Source organism: Mus pahari, chromosome 9 (genome assembly GCF_900095145.1).
Source record: "Mus pahari chromosome 9, PAHARI_EIJ_v1.1, whole genome shotgun sequence".
Taxonomy (NCBI): Eukaryota; Metazoa; Chordata; class Mammalia; order Rodentia; family Muridae; genus Mus; species Mus pahari.
In genome coordinates this window covers 37,989,950-38,015,731 of record NC_034598.1, presented here as the reverse complement: position 1 = coordinate 38,015,731, position 25,782 = coordinate 37,989,950, and the positions used below count along the sequence as shown (strand labels likewise).

At 38.5% G+C, this 25,782-nt stretch overlaps 1 protein-coding gene and 1 pseudogene across 1 annotated transcript in view; both read right to left on the bottom strand.

The window, feature by feature from the left end:
* LOC110326071 overlaps nucleotides 1-18,671 on the bottom strand; it is a 39,401-nt pseudogene extending 20,730 nt beyond the window's left edge.
* Nucleotides 1-25,782, bottom strand: part of Pcdh15 (protocadherin related 15) — a 1,443,732-nt gene that overhangs the window by 1,374,083 nt on the left and 43,867 nt on the right. The gene's annotated exons all lie outside the window — the stretch shown is intronic.

Sequence of the window (25,782 nt, the reverse complement as noted above, 5' to 3'; positions counted from 1 at the left end):
ATTATACAAATTTCCATATGATAAAAATTTAAAGCTGGGGGTTAAAGGTAATATTTACCTTTAATATGTTTGAAAATTGAAAATCAGAGTACCAATTGCATCGAAAATTCCATTAGCCATTTGCAAAGAAATTACTATTGTAGTAATGGTCCATAGGATAGGCATGCACTGATGAATGGGAATCCTCTCACTCAAATGATATACAGACAAGGGTAATGAGATCCAACTCAATGGTTCTGTGTTCAGTATTAAGTTACATATGACCATCTTAGTTAGTATAAGTACATCTGTTGAATTTGCCCATCAGTGATGTAATAACTCAAGGACATGTTTCCCAGAATATCTTCTGAGAACACAGACACAGAACTGAATATCCAGGATTCTGGAAGCCCCGGCAGAATGAATGATGTGAGCTGTTTCAACCATGAACGTGGCCTTTTTGGAGTAGGCGTGGCACTGTGGGTGTGAGCTTTAAGACCCTCATCCTAGTTGCCTGGAAGCAAGTCTTTACTAGCAGCCTTCAGATGAAGATGTAGAACTCTCAGCTCTGCTTGACTCATGTCTGTCTGAATGCTGCCCTGCTCTTACCTTGATGACGACAATCTGAACTTCCGAACCTGTAAGCCAGCCCAATTAAATGTTGTCATTTATTAGATTTGCCTTGGTCATGATGTCTGTTCACAGCAGTAAAAGTCTAACTAAGACACACTGATACTAGGCCATGAGGATAATATCAATTTGTTAATAGAACCCTGTAGTCAATAATTTAATGATTAAAAAATTCAACTTAGCAAATTTAAACCACATTGGATATTGAAAAAGACAAAGTCCATAGCACTGAGGTAGAAATTATTGGCACAAAACTTCTATGACATGATTATGTAAGCTTTGAATTTCATTTGATAATATCCCTTAATAATTGTTAAGGAAATTCTAATCTTAACTCACAGCTGTCAATGCCATATAAAAATTACTGTCACATAGAAACAATTATTTTCTCCTTATCATTTCTTATTCTAATTCTCCAAATTTTCAATGAGGACATTGAAATTCTTAATCAATTCAAGTATAATTAATACACAGTATTTTAAATATTTATTCTCTACCCCATGGGAACAAAATAAAGTCTACATTCTTTTAAATAGATGAATAGCATTACAGTGGTAATCAAACATGGTTTTGAGAAATATAACTTAAGATAATATTTATTTTAAATAGAAAGCTTGGTTTAATTTTGTCCTGAACCTAATATACTTTACATTTTGCCATTCCTATTTGTCAAACTAAACTGTATGGATTATCAACTAATTCTGAACATTTAATGGTAGTCACAATTTAGTAAGTTGCAGTAATATATATTAAATTCTAACACAGAGAGTAAATGAGAATTTGAGCTACAGGCACCTTAACTTAATATTCAATGCCTCTGGTATCATTTAGTCAGTCAGTTCAGTAGGACATCATTTCAATTTCCTGTGTAACTCAATTTGTGATTTGAGCACCATTGATTAAGTGTACGTGTGTGTGTGTGTGTGTGTGTGTGTGTGTGTGTCAGATAAACATGCACGTGCACTTAAATGTAAGTGACCAGAACAGTGCATTTACTGCAATTAGTCTCTGTCTTACTGCCTTGAGGCCAGTGTCTTCCTTAGCTAGATGTTGACCCTGGCTTCACAGCCAGTGAGTACCAGGTTCCATCTGTCTCCACCCTTTCATGGGCACATACATACATGTTCACATACACACAGGCACACATAAACATGCACACACATAATTCAAAAATGAAATAAATACCTTTGAATTTATCTAAAATAATAAATCAGTGGCCAAGTCAGAATGTTTCAAGGATGGATTTGAACTGTAGATGGACTGGGCAGACTTTGAAGGAAACCTTAGGAATGACATGGAAAATGTGTAAACACCCATGAGATAGATATGTGGATTTTGTTGCAATGCGCTAAAACAAACAAACAGAACATAGCTCACGTAGAATAGTGTGTCTATATCATGAACTAACATGCCAAACCATGTGTACTATATGTTTTTTTTTTTTTAATGAAAACTACAGCCAAGTGCCTTTACTACAGTGGGGATGTAAAGGAAGCTACACCCCCCAGATACGCTACTCACATGTTTCTTTACAATAGAAAATACCACATGGTAAGGACTCTGATGATACACATTTATTCAGGGGTAGAGCACTCAGTGTGTTTATGTTAAATTATATGCTGTCTCTTGGTAGTCTTTTAGTTAAGGACATTTTGGCTCGTAAGAAAGTCTGCCTTTAGCATGAAGGTATTTCTTGTGAATTTCAGAGTACACTCACTGTGGCAATTAAGCAACTCCAACTATATGATAACTCTGCAAAGCCTAAGACAGATAGCATGTGCAACTTGACTAACAATGTAATTTATGTAGAGCTGAACTATATTCAGGGTGTTGCATGCTTCTTATAAAGTATGCTTCATGTTCACACTATGGAATCAAAGGGATTAACTCCTCTCTAACGTCTCACTATTCATCATGGAGGAATTAAGGTGAAATCAATAATGTGGTAGAAGCACAATAAATAAATAAATCAATAAATAAATAAATAAATCCATCCCAGAATGAAGCTAACTGGAGCTGAGACTCTCAGCTTCCCTGTGATTGACAGCAGCCTGAAAAATAGCTAATCAGTCTGAAAAGACTCTTTTGTGAAAATGAGCTCTTAGACTGAGAGCTGTCGGGATCAATAAAGGTGCATCTCAAATGTATAGACAGCCATTCGATGTGAAATTTGCTTAAAATTATTTCCTGCTTATACATTCAATGCCCTGTCCCCTGTTTAATAGCATTAGTAAGTCACAATACACGACACTGGACTGGAATGTTGTTCTACTTGGGCATATTATTACTGTTGTATCTGACTAATAAATTAGCCATGTGACTTTCAAAGCATTGACTTATAGGAGCCAGGCAAGATTACTCCAGTTTATTCACTTAGTGTTATCAAAATGAGTATTATTATAAATTTGAAGAATCATTCATCTGTGCATATCTGACACCTGGAGAACAGGCTATACTCAATATGTCTCTGTGGGTTTAATGGATGGCACATATCCGAACAGTTACCAGCATCTTTAACCGAATGCACACACAGTAACTTATTCTTGTGCATTAAGATACAGGGGGAGAAGGGTGTAGTCTTATTCACCTCTGCTTCTTCTAAATGGCATAGTCCCAAAGTAATATTGTTGCTCAACATAACATCTTATTGTGGCATTCTCTCTGTAACTCAAAGTCTTGTGTGTGTGCCTGTTGTCTATATCGGTTTGTGGGATTGTATGTCTGTGTATATGTCTGTGTATCTATGTGTGTCTGTATGTCTATGTGGATATGAATGTGTGTCTCTGTATGTTTATGTGTATGTGTCTGTCTGTATATATCTATCTGTGTATGTTTATGTCTGTGTATCTGTATGTCTATGTGTATCTCTGTGTGTGTTTATGTGTATGTGTCTGTGTATATATCTCTCTGTGTATATATCTATCTGTGTATGTTTATGTCTGTGTGTCTGTATGTCTATGTATATCTGTGTGTGTTTATGTGTATGTGTCAGTCTGTGTGTGTATCTACCTTTCTGTGTGTCTATGTCTGTAGGTCTGTGTGTATCTGTCTGTGGGTTTGTATGTTTGTGTATCTCTGTATTAGTGTGTGTCTTTGTGTCCATGTCTGTGTGTATATCTTATTGTGGTCTGTATGTCTGTGTCTGTCTATGTGTCAGTGTGTGCCTATATGTGTGTGTGTGTGTGTGTGTGTGTGCATGTATGTTGGTGTGCCTGTGGGTCTGTATGACTATGTGTAGATGCCTGTGTATATGTCTCTATGTGGATCTGTGTGTCTGTGCATCTATGTCTGTCTGTGTGTCTGTATATGTGTCTGTGTCTATGTGGCCATGGCTGTGTGTATGTGCCTGACTGTGTGTCTAGGTGTCTGTCTGTATCCATGTATGTCTGTGTGTATGTGTCTGTATGTGTGGATGTATGACTGTGTATCTATGTGTCTGTGTCTGTGAGTTGTCATCTGTGATAGGCTTCCTGTCTTATAGCTTGATATTATTCATTCAGAGAAGAATTAATACACAAAGAAACTAGACAAAATAAACAGGCTGATAATATGAACTCTTGATTCTATCATTTCCTAATTAGAAATTTACAAAGCTAAGAGTCATATAACAAAAATTAAGTAGATATTGTGAAAATTTTCCAAATAAAATTAGCTTATCTAGGCTGTATCACCAGGCAGCAGGCAGACCTATGATGGTCTGGTTTGGATCTTGTTCTGACCTTTTTTTTTTTTTCTTTCTTTCTTTTTTTTACTTCAGTTATATTAAAGGAAATAGACAGGGTTCATTCTCTCTCTCTCTCTCTCTCTCTCTCTCTCTCTCTCTCTCTCTCTCTCTCTGTGTGTGTGTGTGTGTGTGTGTGTGTGTCAGGTTTTTTAAATGTTTTATAGTATTAAATGGTTTAAGGTTAAGGTATCTACAAGTAGCTGTCTGTCTGTCTTTCTGCTTTGTGTTTGTTGGAGAGTCTCTACTTTCCTTTGCTACAGGTGGTCCCTTAACCACACCCCTTCTTCCCTTGTTCTTCTTCCTGCCAGCTTATTAATGCCCAAATTATCCCCTTCTTACTGTTCATAATGACACTGTGGTGGTTTGAGTATGCTTGGCCCATGGGAAGCGGAGCTATTAGCAGGTGTGGCGTTAGTGTAGGAGGTATGGCCTTGTTAGAGGAAGTATGTAACTGTGGGGGTGGGGCTTTGAGATCTCATACATATGCTCATGTCTGGCCAGTGTGACTTGGTCTCCAGGCTGCTTACAGAAGATAGCCTCCTCCTGGCTGCCTTTAGACCAAGTCACAGAACTCCCTGCTCCTATAGCCCCTTGTCTGCCTGCACACTGACATGTCTTGTGCCATGATAATAATGGACGAGACCTCTGATACTGTAAGACACCGTAAGATATCCCCAACTAAATGTTTCCCTTTATAACAGTTGCCTTGGTTGTGGTGTCTCTTCACAGCAATGGAAACCCTAACTAAAACAGATGCCAACCAACCTGACAATGATTCTCTCTTAAGTGCTTATATTTACAAAAATTACACTGCCGCCTACATTCCTGGCTTATAGTACTAGAAGTTAGGGATACAGCATATGGAACTTTTCTGGGGGACAATTCAATCCATAATCTGAAATTTTTGATATTTCTTTTTAAACATACTTCTATATGTATGAGTATTTTATTAGCAGGTATATCTATGTGCCACCTTCATGCAGTATATATGAAGGCCAGGAGGGGTGCCAGATAATTGATGCTGGAAATATAGTTGCTTGTGAGCCACTATGTGGGATCCGGAAATCAGTCCCAGGTCCTCTGCAATTACAGCTGCTAAGCTTAGCCATTATTAAGTAATCTCTCCATCCCCGCCCCCTAGAATCTGGGCGCTTCTTAATAGCATCTTGTCTATTGGCTTTATAATGAGAAAAGGCAGAAAAATATACAAGAGTTGGGGTTTTAAGCATTACTAGGATTGAGTTACCTGCATGGATGTATTTTCCTTCATCCCCTTGAAAAACAATTCCTTCAGATAGATGCAAGCTAATGTATTTTTCAAGGTATTTATACATTATAAAAGGTAACAAAATGACTCATATTTGGACAACTATTCTTCCCTGATCTACTAAGGTAGTTTACTTGTCTCTGTGCATGGCACACTTATGCGGGCATCAAGAGGAGATAAAGGTACCGAGAACATAAGACAGAAGTCTACAGTGACCGTGGCCTCGTCTATCAGCTTTAGCTAACCAGAGTGCTTCAGAGATGTCTACATTTACAATCACAGATTGCTCGCTAATCCAGTGACAGCCTTCCTCTAGACAGGCTTTCTCTCTTGGGTTTTACCTTTCCTTTGTCAGAGTGCTATAAGCTAACGCTGACCACACACCTCCTCCTGCAGGGCTATAGTCACACTTGACACAGACTCTCCATTGGGAACAGTTGGCTGTTTGGTGCAAAGTCTGAATTATCCTGCTGACAATCCTATTCACGTTTTTTATGTAACTACAGCTCCCGAAACTGTTTTGTAAGTTTACTACAGAAAGGTAGAGATAAAAAAAAAAAAAAAAAAAAAGATGTGTTTTCAATCACGGATTTACTGTTACGGGTTCTTGTCATCTGTTTACATGATAAAGAATTACAGAAGCAGCTTAAAATCGGATGAACAACTATTATCCTGCTTTGTAGAGGATGCACTGCTGAAAGCAAGTATCATAACATAATGACTTTAGGATTAGGAGGGAAGAAAGTGGGAGACTTAAGGAAAATCTCACAGATGAAGACATAAATGAGGATGTCCCATAACTATAACCTGCGTGAATCCAATTCATTAATTCCTTCATTTGTTTACACATGCAGAGAGACAGAGACAGAGATAGAGACAGAGAGAGAGACAGAGAGAGAGACAGAGATGATGTATTTTTAGTTAATTCGCCTCATGACAGAGAATATGCCTCCATTATTTTTTTCACGTGACCACAGCACAAATGACGTATGTTTAGTTAATTCACCTCATGACAGAGAATATGTCATTATTTTTTTCAGGTGATTCACCAGTGTTGGAATCTAGTAACCTCCGCCTGGTGCTGACTACCACGTGCAAAATCTCGTCTCCCTTTCTCACCATTAAAACAAAGCAAACACAAGTTTACTACTAGTGTAGCTTTCTCAAGATTAGCTTGCATTGCTTGAAATACCTACCACCTCCCTGCAGAATGCATTGTCCAAAGAAACAAATACCACTCTAGTCTCCAGGGTACCAGTTTTGCAGCAATTGGATAAGAACTGAGGCACACTGTAGGCGAGTGCCATGCTGACCACATGGAACAAACTGGCTTTTACCTTATGCAACTGCATTCCATAAATTATTAGACATTCATACAGAGAGTTACATGCCATGTTGTTTTATGTTTAAGTACAATGTTTTAAACAATTAAAAAATGACCAGCATTGGTTAGCCAACAGAGAGGATGCTGGCCAGATAAATATGAACACCGTGGGTTTATTTGGAATGACGCTTACCTTTTGGGAGTTTAACACTCATGTAAACTTTCTTTGTATCTAATCTTATAAAATTATTTCAAGATAGCTAAATATATTTAATTCAACTCTGCAGATGGAAGAAGCCTTTCTCAGAGCAAGTTAATTTCTGCAGCATTCTCATGGGTATGGCTCCAGTCAGGTCTCTGTTTACTGGTGAACTATTTCCGCCATACACTCAATGATGGTGCCTCTGTAGTTGAGTATAAGCTTCAAAGGATGTGGTTTGGACCATCATGACGGACAACTTGGGGACTGGCAAAATAGCTCAATGGGAAAAGGAACTTGCCCCAAACTTGGCAGCGCTCGCAAGCCTGGTGACCAGAGTTTAATCCCCAGTGGGAGGAAGATAAGAGAGAAGAGAGAACTGACTTTCACAAGCTTCTCCAAGGGTGGAGTATACATATACGCATTCACATGCACACCCGCAGAGAGAGGGAGAGACAGAGACAGAGAGATAGAGAGAGACAGAGAGAGGGCAACAGAGAGAGACGGAGACAGACAGAGACAGAGAGACAGAGACAGAGAGACAGAGAAAGATCATAAATTGATAAACAAATGTACTAGTTGAAAGGTTCACAAAACAAACAACAATACTGAAGAACAAATGCAGGACATGGTGCCTAATATCTTCTCCCATTGCAGCTCACACATCTTTGTAGGAGAGATATAATTATATAACTTCCTTTAATAGATCCATTTGGTTTCTATCTCCCTTGTAATTTTCACATTAATTAAGCAAGACAGTTGTGCAAACAGAAAAGATAAAACTTTGCAGGAAGACTTATTAGACTCAAGTTTATCTTCTTAACATCAAATTATCTTTAATTTATTGGGTAGAATAGTTTTTCTTCAGACACCTTTCTCTTTGAGAAGATGAGTAATATTTTAAATATGTGGCTCTTAGATCTAGATATTAAAATTGCCTGAAAGGCTGCCTGCCTCTGTGTGGGCATCATCTTGGGAAAACAACTCAGAAGCTCTGAAAGAGTCTAATTAGGACCCAATTTTGAAATGCCCAATTTTTTTTAACAACTCAAAGTGCCATGTGTGCACCCTTCTGAATGATCATGTGCCAAATATGTTGAAGTCAGGTTTACAGACCATTATCTCTCTCCTGTCAAGTGGAAACTCCTAAATATGAGGGTTATTTTGTGAAATACTATATTATTACATTAACTTATACATATTAATTAACACAATAACATTAATGCTTGTTAAAAAGATCTGCACAAGCCCCTGTAAATAATTAGCATCCACAGAGAAAAAGAACACATATTAGAAATCTTCAAAGTTTCTAGTGACTATGAACACAAATTGTGAAACAGAATTTAAAAAAAAAAAAAAAACTGAACTCTTAAATGGGGTACAGTGGCACACACTTTTAATTCCAGCACTTGAGAGGCCAAGGCAGGCACAGCTCTATGAGTTCGAGGTCAGCCTAGTCTATGTAGCAAGTCTAGGACATCCAGGGTTTCTCCGTGTAAAAAAGCAAAAAACAAAAACAAAACAAAACAAAAAGAAACTAAACTCTTGAAATGATGTTTGGGAATTATAGTAAGAATATGATAAAAATTCAATGAAGAATGGAATTTCTTAGAAGTAGCAGTTATGCACAGTTGTTTTTTATTTCTCAATGTATTTCTTTATTTCACAGTGATGAAAGAGGAATCCTTGGAGGAGGGTCCAACATCCTTCAATAAATGTCCAGGATTTAGGTCATCTTATGTATGCATAATGACTGAACGCCAGCAGGCTGTGTGAGACACATGGTCTCAATAGGGTAACTTCACCTATTCATGTTGAAAGGGCTGCAAGAGGCCTATCTGGGGTTAAATGTCACTCTATCTGACTTTAACACATATGACTTTGTCCATTAACCTTATTTTGGTGAAAATTAACTTCATAAAATTTTTAGCATTCAGTGATAATTGCAAGTGGCTTCCACCAGTAGCCTCATTAATTTCAGCCCAGTGCCAAACATATATTCATTTATTTAGTTTTTGGCAAATGCTTTCTGAAGTAAGAGTTAGTGGGCTGTTACAGATAGATCGTACACTGCTCTCTATTCTCATGGAGGAGGAAACCTGCTGATTTATTGAAGCCACATTTCCAGTGTTTGAGGAAGAGCATAAGCCCAGATAGGTTTGCAGTAGCATCCGCTACATTCTGTGGCTGATGCTCTTTTTGTGCAGATTGAAAAGATAACGAAAATGTCGTAAATATATAATAAAAATACGATTCATCTTTTTTTTTTTTTAACAAAAAGAAATCAGTTTTGCAGTTAAATGGATAGAATTAGAAAAGTTCATCTTGAGTTGGGTAATCCAAATGCTGAAAGACAAATGTGAAAGTCCTTTCCCACCTGGGACTCTTAGCTCTAAATCTTCATGTATGAGTATGTCCTGGAGTAGATACAGAATCCAGGAAAGGAAAAATTGAATATTTCAAGGATATGGGGCGATCAGGAGTAATATAAAGGAAAATATCTGGGTACAACTGGTCTGATCAGGGAAATGGGAGAGGGTACGCTAATTAGGGATGGGGAGGGAGAAACAGAAGGAGGTTAAAAAACTTACTAGTAAGGTTATATGCAAAAGTCAGAAGGACCACACTATTAACTGCTTACCTAAAAAACCCTGTAAGGTACATAACTGCATATAAATATATACATAGTTTCAATGAATTTCTCCCATCTGGTCTGACAACTGTCCCTCTAAGAGCCAAAGCTCACATAACAAAATGCCCAATACTGGATTCAAGAAGGTCTATTTTGAGTTGACAATGTTGGGGAAGAGACCTCCAAAACATACAGCCTACTGCGATTATTCTTTGTTGTGCCCAGAGATGGAAGGTCAATCTCTATGACTGAAGGTAACGTGCACTTTAAACACAGAGCCTAAGGACCCTAAACTGGGTCTGCCCTGAAACTCCCTCCTCAGAATTACCTTGCATGGTACCAGAAGGTATTGTACAAGCTTCCAAAGGAGGAAGGCAATCTCTAGTCCTATTAGCTACGATGCCTCTCAACTACAACAGTGACCAGCATGTCACTCCTAGCCTAACGGAACAATGATGCCACACATAACTTGTCAGTAACCAACAGCTTTCTAGTTGGTGTGGTACTGAAAAACCTAACCAAAATTCTAGGGAAAACTGTGGTTATTGGAGGAGAATCCACAACCAGCACATTAGTTAAACAGCATAATTTCTAACTATATTGTGAGCATTGGTTCTTATGATGTGAGAGCCAAGGCTATGTTTTAAGTTTTAATTACTGTGCCTAAGACATCAATAATACAAAATGCCCCTAACCTATAAGCTCCTTGCCCAAGGTACAAGGACAGGTACTTCTTGAAATGCTGAAGGCTATTTTTATGGGAGATAATAAGCCACATGTTTTTACTCCCCCTAAATATGTTTGACCCAACTGAATCTGTAGGCAGGAAATAGGTCAGGATATATGCTTGCCCTTGATTGGATATAGGTCGGAGGTACACAAAGCAGAAAATATATTAGGATGTATCCTTGCCCCTGGTTGGACCTGATTGGACCTGATGGGAAATATGGTGGCCTTATGTGTTTGCCTTTTTAGGTCTCTGCAAAATGTGACTCATTGCCATTTTCTGGGAACCCAGAATGATCCTGGCTAGAGTCCATCATCCTGGCAAGTGTTTAAGTAAAGATTGCTTCAAATGTGAGTCAAAGATTGTGGAACTCATGATTTTTGTTTTAGGTTTAACAATAACCCACAGATAAGTATAGTACTAACTCATCAAGGAAATTTCTCTTTGCAACAGATGGAGACCGTTACAGAAAACCATAACCAATCAACGTGGAGATTTCTGCAGCCCAGTTTCAGTGGCCACATCTACAAAGCAACTGCTGTACTTTAGGAAATATTGAGGAAGGGTGTCGGGGCGCAGAAAGACTGTAAGAGCCAGAGGATCAGGGAGTTTGCTGTAATGATGTGTCTCCTAGAAATAGCAGAAGTCACATCAATAAATTCTCACCAGGACCCCTTAGACATGAGATGAACAAGGACAGAAGCAATCAACATGCCAAAGTGGACAAAGAAAAGCCAATGTGGCCTCAACCCTACACAAAGAACCACAGGCAACTAAGGAGTATTGAGAGCAGGAAAAACTGCTTTCCTAAGGGAAAGGCATATCAGTAGAGTAGCTAATGCCAAATGATCAGCCCTGAAAGCATGAATACAGATAACATCATGCAGACTAAGCAGGTTCTATTTAGTGTAGTAGTAGTAGTAGTAGTAGTAGTAGTAGTAGTGTATGACTGCAATAACAATAAATGTAAAAAGAGACCATGAATTTGAAAGAGAGCAAGGAAAGTTATATATAGAAAAAAAAAGAATGGAGGGAGAAAATAATAAAATTATATTATAGTCCCAGGGGAAAAGACAAGATGTAATAAAAAAAATTATTCACTAATTAAAAAAAAAAAAAAAAAAAAAAAGCTCTGCTTGGGAAAGGGGTACCACTAGAGTATAAGCTTCAAACAGGCTAGGACAGAGCAGAAAAGGACCTACCAGAGGTTCAGCATCCTCTTATTCCCTTCCCTACACCTATCCCCACAGGTCTCTTCCTGAAAGATTCAGGCTTATATCTTTCTCCTTGTTGTTCAGATTATAACTGATTAGGCAACTTCAGGCTAAAACAAACAAACAAACAAACAAACACAAAACAAATATAAGCTAGAATTCACTACCATCCTGGGAGCCTTACCTTTCTCTACAGCCTCTGAGGATACTGGGTGCCCAATGCTTACCTGTCTTCTGCAACCACGAATAAATGAGATCCTGCCAAGGAGACTTTTAAAAGAAAAGGATGCAGAATAGAGTTATGTAAATTTTTTTATAAAATAATTGGCAGAAACAGTAAAATGATTAGAATATTCTCCAAGAATATTGGAGAAAGTGGGTGCTTAGAGGAACTTTGAAACTGAATGTTAGGTTACTAGATTAGAGGCAGAAATGAATAAAGCTGAGGTGATAACCAATGACATCGACTTTTCTACCAGAGATAAATCAGCAAGGTAAAGGCAACAATGTCTGAGAAATTATCAACTGATGGAAGAAATATTGTATCCTACATAATTAAATATTTCTTCAGCTAGACATTAGAAATTTGATCACAGTAAAATTAAAGGCTGTGTGTGGTATATTCTTTCCTTCTTTTTTCTGTTTTGGTCTTTTTCTTTATAATGGGATCTTTTAATAACAACTCACATACATGAAGTTCATCTTTCCATTGTAGTTAGAAGTACACACATAGCAGCAGTCTTCTGGAGATACTGAAAGTGATGAGGATATGCATCATAAGTCACTTATATCATGCTTAGAGGATCAAAGCATAATTTAGATATTTGGAATCTAACGTTGGATTGACTTTGTGAGTAGTACTATTTCTGTTTATCCACAGTTGTAGTGGAAAAAAAAAAAAAAAAGATCACTTATCAGTAATCCTGAAGACCTAATTTTGACCCTGGAACCTTCATGGTGGAAGAATTCAACCCCCGCAGGCTAACTTCTGACCTTCACATGTATGCAAGGCATGTGCACAACCACAAACACACACATAATCCAAGATCACCTACAGCAAAGTTTATTTAACTTTCTCTATAGCATTCACATTCCCTGATGTTTTGAGAGGAGCGACTGGTTGCTTCCTATTCAGTTCCATGCATGACACTGATACTTTAATTTTCCGAGTTGTGTGTGTACTGTACTGTGAGAATGATATTCTTCACAGCCTCCTTTCAGATATGTGCCACTGTTTTTTACTGAAGAATGCAGACTGTGCCTCACAATCTGTCAGTTTCCAGGTCCCATGGAAGAGCTTAAATCTGCTTAATGTGCAGTAGCTTGGAGGAGTTTTACAATCCCGACTTTAAAGCATTTCTTTCTTTGAATTAGAGAGTTCCGAATCTCCACTACAGGGAAATTTAGAGGGTAGAGTATGCAGTTTTCAGATGCATTTGCATCTGTACTCTGCTCTGCATTTCCCCTAACTGTTAAAAGCAGACACATAGAGAAGATAACATCAGCAATCAAGCTTGGGGGACAACACTTCTCATGCACTCCTTCCCTTGCCCACTGGAAAGGAAAAAGGAAAGGGAAGATATGGAAAACATTTGGAGTAGAAATTCACAGTTCTAACCACCAGATGTTTCAATTTGCCTAACACAGGATTTGCCAATGGCTCCTGTTTCCTCCAGTTTCCTTCTTTTGATGTAACTACAAATCTATTGTCCTCTCCATCCCTGCTGAGCTCTCTCTCTTTGCAACCATGCAACTTCATAGTCATAAGTGGCCTCCAGTCTCCCTCATTGTTTGAGCTACTTTATCCTTTAATAAAACAGTGTTCTGTTTTGGCGGGTTTGTTATTGTTGTTGATTTTTTTCCCAAACTTTCCCTGTTCTATCCTTCTCTGTGAGCTCTCTGATATTCTGTATTTTGACCCCAAACTTTCAAGTTTTCCCTTTGGTAGGCAAAATATTGGCACCATTGTTTAGACTTAAGAGAGGAAAAAATTGTAGTGTGGTAATCCTCTACTTTATAGCTAATATCTACTTATAGTTGAGTACATTCCACGCATGTCTTTCTGTATTACCTCACTCAGGATGATATTTTCTAGTTCCATCCTTTGCCTGCGGATCTCATGATGTCTTTGTTTTTAGTAACTGAGTAGTGTTCCATTGTGTAAATGGGCACCCATTTTCTTTCTTCTTTCTCCAGTTGAGGGGCATCTAAGTTATTTCCAGTTTCTGGCTTTTACTAATAAAGGTGCTATAACATAGTTGAGGAAGTGTCCCTGTGGTCTAGTGGGGTATCTTTTGGGTTCATGCCTAGGAGTGGTATAGCTGGGTTTTGAGGTAGAACTATTCCCAATTTTCTGAGAAACTAAGAAATTGATTTCCAAAGTGGATGTACAAGTTTGCACTCATACTAGCAATGGAGAGGTGTTCCCCTGGCTCCACATTCTCTCCAGCATATGCAGTCACTTGAGTATTTGATCTTAGCCATTCTGAAGGGTGTAAGATGGAAACACAGAGTTCTTTTTTCGTTTCCATGGTGATTAAGGATGTTAAACATTTTTTAAGTGCTTCTCAATCATCAGAGATGTGTCTGTTGAGAAGTCTCTGTTTAGTTCTGTACCCCATTTTTTAATTGGGTTATTTGGTGTGTTGGTGTCTAATTTCTTGAGTTCTTTATATATTTTGCATATTAGTCCTCTGGAAGATGGAGGGTTGTTGAATATCTTTTCCCATTCTGTAGGCTGTCATTTTATCCTGTCTATCCTTAGCATTACAAATGCTTTTCAGTTTCATGAAGTCCCATATATTAATTATATGTCCCACATTTATGTGTATGTATGCTTTATTTATAGATGTGTGTATATATAAAAGTTAAATGTATATATACATGTGCTAAATGTACACACACACACACACACACACACACACACACACGCACATTCACTCACAAGCCAGAGATCCAAAGAAACTAAGTAATGAGGAGGGTCCAAGGGAAGATGCATGAATCACACTCAGAAGAGGAAACAAAACTGTCATTGGAAGTTGAGGGAGGGAGAAAACTTGGTGGGAGAGTGGGTGAGGAGGGGAACAGGGATGGGGTCAGGTGTGAGAAATGGGGCATGGAAGAGGGCTGGGAGTGAGAATGGTAATCAATAGGGGTATCTCTGGGACTATCTGGAGACATGGGAAAGGGGAGTCTAAGGGGGGGGTGTCCCTAGCTGAGACTGCTACCAGCTGGGGATATGGAGACTAAGCTGGCCATCTCCTGTAGCCAGATGGGACTTCTAGTGGACGGAAGGGGACATCAACCCACCCACAAAATCCTTCAACCTAAAATCTGTCCTTCCTATAAAAATGTGCAGGGATAAAGAGGGAACAGAGGTTGAGGGAAGAGGCAACCAGTGACTAGCCAACTTGAAACATATCCATGTAAGATAGCCAATTGCTGACACTATTAATGATACTCTGCTATGCCTGCAAACAGGAGTCTAGCATAGCTGTCCCCTGAGAGGCTCTATCCAGCAGTGGTTGGAAACAGATGCAGAGACCCACAGATAAATATCAGGTGGATCTCAGAGAGTCTTGTGGAAGAATGGGGGATAGAACTGAGTGAACTGGAGTGGTCAAGGACTCCACAGAAAGGCCTACAGTGCCAACTAACCTGGGCCCATGGGGGCTCACAGAAACTGAAGCATCAATAAAAGAGCATGCAGGGACTATACCTAGGTCCCCTACACATTTGTAGAAGATGTGCAGCTTGACTTTCATGTGGGTCCCCTAACAATTAGAATGAAGGCTCTTTCTAATTCTATTTGCTGCCATTGGATTCCCTTATCCTGTGTGGACTGCCTGGTTGGATCTTAGCTAGAGAGGATATGTTTAGGCCTACTGTGACTGGATGTTCCAGGGTGGGGTGTGCACAAGATGAGCTTCCTCATCTCGCAGGAGAAAGGGTGGGGGTAATGTAGGGAGGGATTTCTAAGAGCAGGCCTGGGAGGAAATGAGGGACAGGGGGCCACAATTGGGATGTGAAGTGAATAGAATTTTTTAAAGGGAGAAGAAAATGTCATTGTTAGCATAGGTTGGAATCTATTCTTAATCCATCATTCCTTCTGTTCTCATGGAGCCCCAACTCTAGGAACTCTTGAGGAGAAGGGCAATGCCCATCAGAGAAGCCTGATAGAGGGGAAAGCTCTACTGCATTCCCACAGTTAAGAGAAATAGTTTTGTGAATGATTTTACATGAGCCCACTTCCATGCTACCACTTTCTGCTCATTCACAAGCAATTGACCTTGCTTTGTAGCACCAGCACACACAAATACTACGAAGCTGCTGCAATTTTTTCATTGTCTGATTTCATCACCATTTGCACATGCTGAGCGCTCCATCCCCAGAACTGAACACTCCCTCCCAGAAAGAGTATGGACTGGACAACCTAGATAGTTGCCAGGATCCAAAAGGTAATAAATCTCAGAAGGCTGAGGAAGTCTCGGAAACTTACAGGATTCACTAAGCACCTCCCAGGGCTGTTTCAAGAGGAGAGGAGAATGGTGTGTGCCTGTAAAACTCATGTTGGGAGTCTTTTTATTATAAAGCTCCCTGGGAGTCACTGAGGATCCTACAAGTCACCCCAGTAAACTCTGACTCCCCAAGTTCACCTTGGATGGAGCCATTTCTTTATTCTCCTGTTGGTGTCCCCATCTGGAGTAAATATACATTTGCTCATGTCACAAAGAACATTCTTTAGAGCTTCAAAACTGTGATGTCATATGACTACAGCAGGCAGGATGAGGCCACATATGCTCAGTCCATTTTTCGATCTGCCTTATCTTTAAATGATGTGATTTCTATTTTAGAAATAAGCAGAATGTCTGACTTTTTTTTTTTTTTTTTTTTTTTTTTTTTTTGAGTAAACCAGAGAGCTCCGGAAATCATAATGAAAAAAATTACTTTCCAAAAACTTAGCTATAATAAACTGTAATAAAATGTTTTGAAGTAATAGACAATTTTTATTACTTCAGCCCTCAAGTTCTGCTTCTATCAAACTAAGCTATACCAAATGCTTTTTATCAAACCTTCCAAGAAGAAGAAAAGTGCCCAAGAGGAATGTGAAGAGGAGGTAAGATGGGAATGACCCAAGTAGACTGCATTCATGGGTTGAAAGAGAGTGAAGACCTTTCACTCATGAAATCAATGCATTCACAATCTAATATGATTTTAATTTTAATTATTAAATTTTAATTTATTAAAAATATTTTTAAAATTAAGAAAAAAGAGGTATTATAAAATTATTAAAAGTAAAAGATAATTGGCAAATCCAAGGAACTACAGATGATTATAGGTGCCTTTGACAAGGTTTAATAACCTATGAAAATACATTGTATAAGACCAGCCCATTTGCTGTGGTTGGTTTGAGCAACCCTGCAAATCCATGAGCCTGCAGCAGTACTGGGTAGTGGACAAACACTTAAGAGGTAGAACCTAGGAGAAGTTATAACATTCAGGTTATGCTTGTGGAGGCTTATGGGAACCTTCCTTACAGGGAAATCAGTAGAATTGGGGGATGACCAAATGGGGATGATCCCAAGCACTGCTCTCTGCTCCCGAGGTTACCCTCAGCAGGAGACTGGAACTATTAGAAACCAAAAGGTTGACAAAGAAGGAGCTTATCCAGAGGAGATGCTCTGGGCAAGACAAATGTGGAAGGAGAGACTGAGGCACAGGGGTGGTGTGGCCCACTCCTACCTCTTAGGTCCCTCTCATCCACTTTGATGGGGATCCTTAGTCTACACTTCTTATATTTTTGTCCTTTGTCTCTGTGGTTGGTGTTTTCTAGGCTTCTTTCAGTCTGTTGGCCACCCTGGGAATCTGTGTCCAAGACCCTCAGACCTCCATCTTCACCCTAAATTGTGCCATTGGCTGACTTTTTCCATTTCTGCAAACTCTTTCTGTCAGGCACAATCAAGATTTCTACTCTGGGGCATTACCCAGCCTCAGACCTTGAGTTTTCATCTCCATCAGCAACATGGAGAGAAGGGTAGAAGGACATAGGGAAACAGGGCAGGTGAAGGTACCCTATCTAGGACTGGTATTTAAACCAATGGGGAAAGGGATGGGCTCTAACCTTAGAATGAACATATGGATATAAACTTCCCTGTTGTATGGTCCTTGATCTTCCATCTTTTCTGATCAAGTCTTTGTTTTGGGAAAGCCCTTACCAGTAACCCTGCCCAGGCCTTCTCCATGAAACTAACTCTTCAGCTTCCTATTTGAGTGGGTCATCTATACATCTCTTTATTCTACAGAAGCAACCCGGAGGTACCCTTAGATAATTATCCCTTTCGCAAGACCCCCATAACACTCCATTTCTCTTATGTTACCAGTTTATTTAATATGTATTTATTAATGTGCTTTTAATTTATTTCCAAGCTGCCAGGAGACAAACTGATTGTAGCTTGAACTCAAAAACCCTGAGCCAAAAGAAACCTTTCATTTCAACAATTGATTTTCTCCAGTATTTTTTTTTTTTTTTACACATAACCCATGGCTTGACATTTTGTCTCTGGCACATATTCTGCATATTCTGATTTATGCTTCACTCCTGTGATAGATGGGGAGACCTCTCCACATTTAACTTTCATAATCACTTTCATGAAAGTTTCATTAGTATTTTACAAAGTTCAATATAATATACAGAATAAAAAAAAATCCATAGGCCTATATCCATGGAATAAACTTTATCCACTTTACAACTCAATATCATCCCTTTCTCTCCTCCCAATGTCCCTCAAGCAAGTCCTTCCTCCATTCCACCCCTCAAATGTGAAGAGAAAACTCTGTTCTGGGTATCATCCTCTACTAACACCCACCCACCCCCAAAATCTTGCCTCAAAAATTATACGAAACCCAAATCAGAGTAATTATGATACCCGCATCATAACTATCACCACCAACCACATCACAAATCACCAGCGTCATCACATCATCACAGCATCAGCAGAACCACTAATTACCATCATCATGAGCCATTATTATCATCACCATCAATATCACCACCACCAATCACCATCCTCAGCATCTCCATCATTATCTTCATCAGTATCAGCATAGCATCATCACCATCAGAAATGACATCATCATTATTACCACCACCACCATCATCATCATCCTTCAACTACTATACAATATGTCACCCATATCACCGTGTTCTCATTGTGTATTCTTAAGCACATTTTAAGTTGTTAAAAGTGTTCTAAAGTAAGATACATTGTCTTCATGTAAATTAACTTAATAAAGTCTTCAAATACTTGGAAAGTTTCTCATCTAATTTGGTATAGCTTCAGATACCAGGTGCAAGCTGATGGTTAAGAATGTTTCTGCAGGTGGTCACTGAAAAGAATTCCACTTGCAAGCTCATCTTCAAATGCACCTTCAGGGAATTTTGTTGGTGTGTGCCTCCCTAGAATCTGGCACAGTGTACTGCACAGATTGGGGGCCTGGAAAGTGTCTGTAACTGGGAAGCAGAGGCAGAGAATCTGCAGCTACAGGCCAAGAATGCATATTCATGACTTTGTTTTTGAAAGTATTCTAAATGTGGAATATAATTTACACTAATAAACCTTGAATCATTCTTCAAGGGAACCCCTGCTGTTCTAATCAAGAAAGCCAACATTAAAGGGAAAAAAAAATCTAGGTATATCTATGCTGGTATAAACTCACCCCCAAGGATTTCCTCTGTCATTTAATCCAATTATGCCCTATAGTCTTAGGATCATATAAAAAATCCCCTTATGAAAAAAACTAATGAAATAATTGGCATCTTCTTATACTTTTCAAAAAAATAAAATTTTGAAAGACAAGTTAAGAAAAATCAAGGTGTTGAGCTGTGCAACATTTATCCGACAATCTGACTTTATTCTGTATGTTCTATATGTTCTGTCCTTACAACGTCCATTTAACTCACACCCATTGCACTCATACATTGAGAAATGACCAATTATGGGTTAACTTTTAAAACAACTATGTTTTCATCTCTGAACCAAATGAGGCTAGAAATGGAATTTTCAATAAATCCATGCCTGAAATCTAGAGATTGTAAGCTGTAGATATTGAGACTCCATCTTCTAGATGCAGCTATTAATTTATTCAATTAATAAGATCTTCCATTTTGCTAAAAGATATTTACATAGAATTTCAATTTGTTCAAAATTACTACCCAGATCCCTCAGCTTATTAAGGCTACTGACTTTGAGTGATGAAGTATCTGAACATAGTTCACATCACAAAGAGAAAAACACTCCCACATTAGGACTTCAAATATGAAAAGCAAATTCTTATGTTTACAATACTTCAATAAACAGTCAAAATAAAACAATAAATAACTTAAGATGGAACAAAGGAACAAGCTTCATAAAGGTTTCTAAAGTTCTTTCCATATGAATCTAACAGTACCAAAATGGTTGGACAATGGTTTGTGAAGTAAAGAAGAAACTCAAGTACCTATCATAATGAATAAGTATAGCTGATAGATAGATAGATAGACAGATTGATAAGATATAGTTATATGCATATAACTATTGTTCCCAACAGAAAGATATGTGTGATCTAAAAAGCTGATACTCTTAGCAAGCACTTTTACCAAAACTTAATTGATAATAAGGTTGGAAAATCTAATATGGATATTTAAAGACAACAAAGCTGTAATTCAGATAAATTAATTCACAGAGCAATGAAGAAAAGGAAATTAATTTGCTTAACTCTTCTTTTCCCTCTGAGCCCTGAACACCAGATACTGTGACATCATAAGCCAGAAAAATGTTTGCCTCAGATGACAACAAAGCAGGAATTTTTTGAAAAATTGTTCAAAATAATAATGTGTAAAAATAGTCAAGTTACCACTGAATACCATTTATTTTCAGAAAGTCTAACTTGGCTTTTTCTTGACAGACATGTCCATGGTACAATGTTTCCTCAAAGCATCCTCATTATATATTATTTGTACATGTGTATCTAAGAATTTCTCCCTTCCTATATCTGTGTTTATGGCAATGTAGTCAGAGAGTCACTATATTAAGCCATTGAGTGATGATGGCAAATGATATAAGAAGACCTTGCCTTGCACCAGGAATCCATAGAAACAGGTAAACTAAGCTCAGTTTTAAAGATATATATATATATATATATATATATATATATATATATATGTCATGGTTAAAATATGTAATTAGTTTTCTATAGCCTCAGATCCCACATCTAAAGACTCAGTCAATAATACAAAAAACATACATGAAACAAATTGTCCATGAGGAGGCTTATATCTTTTGTCTTGTTATTTTATCCAAATTAAAATAGTATAGAGAATTACTAACATAATATTTACATTGTATTAGATATAAATGACTGAAGCGTAGATAATACATATACAAATCATATAGTATTGTTTTAATAAACAAATCATTTGCATATTGGGGCATTTATAGATTTTAGTCTCAGTACAGTTTTGACAATCACTCCGGAGGACAACTTGCAATAAAATCCAATGTATGTATTCAAATGTGAAGACTCATACAAAGAACTGTACCAGGAAGGAATGAAGCCACATTTCGAGGTTACACTAAGTTTTCTAGTTATAAAGTAAAAGTTTGTGAAGGAGTTGCCAGTGGGGCTTTCTCCTCTCATAGAAGGTTGGTCAGCCACCATGAGATACCCAGTTCAAATGTGTACTATTCTGGTATCTTACTATTCCTCTCAGGTGATGAGGCAGGGTCACTGGCCCAGTAAAAATATATACAAGTAAAGGTTACAGTTGAAAAAATAAACTTTTCTCCCAATTTCAGATTGCAAATGGATTTATTCTGAATAAGTAGAATAATAATTAAAATAGTTATTTAGCTTTTATGGTGAGAATTTAGTGAACAATTGAAAGCATTTATGAGCTAAATCAAAGATATATTTGACTCTTTAAAAATACTTCTAGAATATTCTATGTATATAATATATCCTATATCTATATCCTATATATAGTATATCTATAATATTTCTAGAATATTATATATGTATATATATATATATATATATATATATATATATATGTATATATATATATATATATATATATATATATATATATAGAGAGAGAGAGAGAGAGAGAGAGAGAGAGAGAGGAGAGAGAGATAAGTAAATATATAGATACATAAATATCCTACATTTTTCTCTTCATTTGAAGATAGGATATTCTTGTTAATTTATAACCTATTTGACAAATCCAAAATACCTGCTATAATATTCTATGTTTTGTAAGGCTTGACTACAGATTACAGGCTTTATCACAATTGCCTAAAATACTATTTTGAGGAAAGGATCACTCATCTTTTTCTTGTGATTGGTGCTACTATGCTAGATACTGTCAGATAGTGAGATATAATATACCAAGGATAGAGAAAGTCTGTGAGAAGAGAGAGAGACTGGACCAGAGGAAAGGGAGAGGCAGACCTCATCAATGAGAAAGAGAGAAAAAGAGAGGCTAACCTGGAAAAGGTTGGGGGAGGGAGAACAGATGAGAAACAAAAAAAGGGAAACTGGCCAGTGAGTTCTCCCTGCTACCATTTGTCTTGGTTATTCCAGTATGCTGATCACATGAGGAACACTGGCAAATGTAGATGACAGCCAGGCTGTCATCTAGCTGCCTCAAGCTTTGGAGGGCACTTAGAAAAAGCTCGAGTCTCATAGACCAGACATTAGCTGCCCTTGTGAAGCCTTCCCTAACACACAGAAATGGTTGTGAGCCTATAAAATTGTAGTAGCAGTTTTATGCCATGGAGTCTGGGAGTAGGTTGTGGTTCAGTGATAGAAAACTGAAAGATACTTTATGGCAAGAAGTGGGTAGCTGGATCATCTGAAGGTTTGGTACCAACACCCTGGCTTCATTTCCAGATGTTTGCCTTCTCCTTGGAAACCAGTGGGGAGCTTTTTAAATGATAAACTTAAGTGCTACCTATTGACAGTTTACAGAAGGTTAGAAAAAAACTGCAGCTAAAGTTTGAAAGGGATTACTTGGGCTAATGCCATTCACACCTTCTCTGTAAAAGGCATGGAGCTGGATACTGTGGAGAAAACAGGAACAGGACTGGAAGAGCACATTTGGAAGAATTTGAAAGAGAAAGGGATTCTTTGTAATCAAGGCTTCAACCCATGGCAGCATGAAGGATGTGTTGCAGGACAGCCAGCCACTCACATCACAGTGGAGAGGAAGCAGAGGCAAGGGGATGCCTGTGTAAGCAAGCTTCCTCCTTTTCAGGTCCTGGGATACCAAATGATGTAACTTATACTGACCCTTTAATATAAAAGTGTTTTAATATATAAATAATATAGGGTTTTCACTGGAAACACCCTGGCTCATACACTAGGAAGTGGGTATATTGTCTTTCAGGCATCCCTCAGTTCTATCAAGTGGCACGCAAGATTAATCACACAGAATAAAAGGAATACATAAAACAACAATAAAAGTAAAACTTGAAATATTCAAATAAAACCTTCCAAAACATTTTTCAGGACTCTTAACCTGTTTAACACAGTGATCAGAAGTGTATTTCTAGGCTGACATGTGTCGTTCAATGGTAAAATGCTTGCCCAGCTTGCTCAGTTCCTAAATTCAAACATGGTAATACACACACATATAAACACCACATACATACATGCACACATGTACACACACACACACACACACACACACACACACACACACGGGGGTGGGGAGACTAGATGATACTGGGAAATGTAACACAATATAACACAATAGTCAGAACCTACTTAATTAGTATTTGTTTTAAATTTAAGACCTAAAGTTATAAGCAATTACTTTCATACATGAGATCAGGTCTGCATTCTTCACATGCATCCATATTGCCCAGATTCCTTGTCCTCTAAGCTGGGATCACTAATAGCCATGATAACACTGGCAGTAAATGGCAGCCAGCACATCCTCAAACAAAAGAGAATATGAGTTAATTCTAAGTATTTTTACCACTTTAAAAATCATTTGCAAATTCTGTCTTGACAGCAAGAAAATAAATAAAACAAAATCAAAACTGTAAGGTTGTTGTTGTTAATGGGGATACATCAACTAAAATTTGCTATCGAATCCTTTTTAGCCACCATCCTTCAGGGTCTTCATGAGAGCTAGGGACAACTGTCTCTAAAGCCAGAGGCAGCATTGGAGGAGACTGGGGGAAGGAGGAGGCTGGGGGAAGGAGGAGGCTGGGGGAAGGAGGAGGCTGGGGGAAGGAGGAGGCTGGGGGAAGGAGGAGGCAAAGGAGTTAGAGGGAGAAAGATGAGGAGGACAGGGAGGAAGAAGAGAAGGAAGAAAAGAGAAGGTTGGATAGGAGGAAGAGAGGAGCTGGGAAGAAAGGGGAGAGGAGGAGAAAAAGAAAGAAGGCTTGAAGGAGGAGGAGAAGGAGAAAAAGGAGGAAGAACGGGAGGAGGAGGAAGAGGCAGAGGAGGCCTGTCATAGCATAGGAAAAACAGAATGAGGATCGAGGAGGAGGATGGGCAGAACAGGGAGGATGGAGGGATAAGAGAAAGACAGAAGAAGTGGAGCGTCCCCTTTTTTCTTCCCCAGTGCCTGACTGAGTTTCTCATTTGCATGAGAGGAGGCACTGCCCCGTGAACACTTTCCCAGGGGCTTCCAAGTGTCACTGAAGAAGTCATTCCTGATCTTCACTTTTGGCAATAAGTTAACCCAGGACCTCAGGTATGACACGGTCACTTGGATAATTATCAGTGTCGACGAGGTGAAGAGGGAGAATAGTTTTAGAAAGGTTGGCTGTTGCATCCTCTCTTATTCCAGGCAGGCCCAGCAAGTAGAAGAGAGGGTGGGAAGTAGAAGATTGTGTACAGCTGTAATTACAAGTCGCACACACAGACACAAAAAGATGGACAGACAGAGACGGGGAAGAGATAGATATGTAAACAGAGACAGACAGGCAGTCAGACAGTCAAACAGACAGACAGACAGGGGAGAGACAGACAAACAGACAGACAGACAGGGGAGAGACAGGCAGACAGACAGACAGACAGACAGATGGGAGAGACAGACAGACAGACAGTCAGACAGACAGATGGGAGAGACAGACAGACAGACAGGCAGTCAGACAGTCAAACAGACAGACAGACAGACAGCGGAGAGACAGACAGAGGGAGAGATAGAGAGAGGAGGATTTATACAATGTCCATGCAATTATTGACTTCTGAGATCTTTTCTTTGCTCAGACTCCAGTTCCTGAGTCTGTCCCAATTTTCTGAAGTCTAGCCAACTAGACCCCTGCATACATTACTGCTTTACTCTTTTTCTTGTTTTAAAGGCACATTGCAATCTCTTTTCTCTTAATCGCAACCTCTAGAATACTATCTATAATCAGAAGACATTTTTAAAAAAGAGTAGAAAATAGGGAATTGCAAAGAATAAAATATGTCTTCTCTGCTAATGCACTCCCCAGGTATGGACTCTGATTCCCGTCTTCCATCCCACTGTTTCTCATATTGGGAAATGATAGGTGTCCTTCTGGTACTATTGTCTCCCTGGAAGGATTTGGGATTTTTTTTTTTTATTTCATTCCACACATCGACACAAATTGGGAAAGAGAGAGGAGCTTTGGTGTTGTGCTGTAGGGTGACTTTGATCACAAAGGTCTGTGTACCAGGCATGGAACACTGGGCGTGAGCCCTGTCACCCTGTCAAGTGTCTAAATATACCCTTGGAAGAAGTAAGCAGTCCTTCTATTAGCAAGCATCTTTAAAGGAAAAGAAAAACCTTTCACACTGTTAAACCAGAGCTGCGTAAGGAAAATTTAATTAATTGATTCACTGAACCTGTTCTTCATGAGAAAGGGATGTATAATCCCTGTATAGCACAAGGAGGAAAAAAATCAAAATGACCTTTTGGGAGGGAGAAAAAAAGCTAGAAAATATTTTCCTTCTCTGTAACCATATCTAATTTTACTCCATTCACTTCAAGAATAACTGTCCCTCTCAAAATAGATGCTTTGATGTTCAACTTTGTAAATATAATTACAGCTGATCTTTCTTCCAATTT